Source organism: Galeopterus variegatus, unplaced genomic scaffold (genome assembly GCF_000696425.1).
Source record: "Galeopterus variegatus unplaced genomic scaffold, G_variegatus-3.0.2 Scaffold12339, whole genome shotgun sequence".
NCBI lineage: Eukaryota > Metazoa > Chordata > Mammalia > Dermoptera > Cynocephalidae > Galeopterus > Galeopterus variegatus.
Window position 1 is genome coordinate 19,221 of NW_007738450.1, and position 1,661 is coordinate 20,881.

Here is a 1,661-nt window from a genome sequence, read left to right on the forward strand (position 1 = left end):
GCTGAAGAGCCAAAGTAATCATGAGCAAAAAAAGAAAGAAAGAAAGCTGGAGGCATAACACTACATTACTTCAAATTGTACTACAAAGCTATAGTAACCAAAACAGCATGTGCTGGCATGAAAGCAGACACATGGACTGATGGAACAGAATAGAGAAGCCAGAAAACAACCCATGTTCTTACAGTCAACTGATCTTTGACAGGGTACCGAGAACATACATTGGAGAAAAGACTGCCTCTTCAATAAACGGTGCTGGGAAAATTAGGCATTGATATGCAAAAGAATGAAACTAGACCTGTACCTCTCTCCATCAACCAAAATCAAAATGGATTAAACTAAAAATGTATTAAAGACTTTAGTGTAAGACCCTAAACCATGAAACTACTAAAAGAAGCATAGGGGAAACATTTCAGGAAATAGAACTGACAAATACTTTATGACTAAGGCCCCCAAAGCAGAAGCAACAAATGGAAAAATGAACAAATGGGATTATATCAAACTGAAATCTTCTGCACAGCAAAAGAAACAATTAACAGAGCGGAAAGACAATCTATGTAGTGAGAGAAAATGTTTGCAAACTATACATCTGACAATAAATTAATAGCCTGAATATACAAGTAACTCAAACAACTTCACAATAATAGAACAAATAACCCAATTAAAAAATGGGCAAAGGAGCTGTGAATACATTTCTAAAAGGAAAGCATATGAATAGCCAACAGACAGATGAAAAAATGCCCAACATCACTCAGCATCCAGGAAATACAAATCAAAACCACACTGGGATATCGTCTCTCCCTAGTTAGACTGGCCATTATTAAAAAGACAGAATAACAAATGCTGATGAGTATGTGGAGATAGGGGAACTCTTCTACACTGTTAGTGGGACTGTGAAATAGTACAGTGACTATGGAAGGGAGTATGGAGTTTTCTCAAACAACTACAGATAGAGCTACCATATGATTCAGCAATTCCACTTCTGGGTATATACCCGAAGGAATGGAAATCATCATGTCGAAGGGATACCTGAACCCCCATGTTTATTGCAACTCTATTTATAATAGGCAAGATATGGAACCAACCAAAATATCCATTGATGGATGACTGAATAAGAAAAATGTGGTATATATACACAACGGAATACCACTCAGCCATAAAAAAGAATGAAATTCTGCCATTTGTAGTAACAGAGATGAGCTTGGAGAAAATTATATTAAGTGAAATAAGCCAGACACAGAAAGAGAAACACTGCATGTTCTCACTCATAAGTGGGTTTTGAAATGAAAGAGAGAGAGAGAAAAAAGAAAGAGAGAAAGAAAAGCAAGAAAGAAAGGAAGAGAAAGAGAACAAAAAGAGAGAAAAGAAAGAGAGAAAGAAAGAAAGAAAGAAAGAAAGAAGGAAAGAAAGAAGGAAAGAAAGAAGGAAAGAAAGAAGGAAAGAAAGAAGGAAAGAAAGAAGGAAAGAAAGAAGGAAAGAAAGAAGGAAAGAAAGAAGGAAAGAAAGAAGGAAAGAAAGAAGGAAAGAAAGAAGGAAAGAAAGAAGGAAAGAAAGAAGGAAAGAAAGAAGGAAAGAAAGAAGGAAAGAAAGAAGGAAAGAAAGAAGGAAAGAAAGAAGGAAAGAAAGAAGGAAAGAAAGAAGGAAAGAAAGAAGGAAAGAAAGAA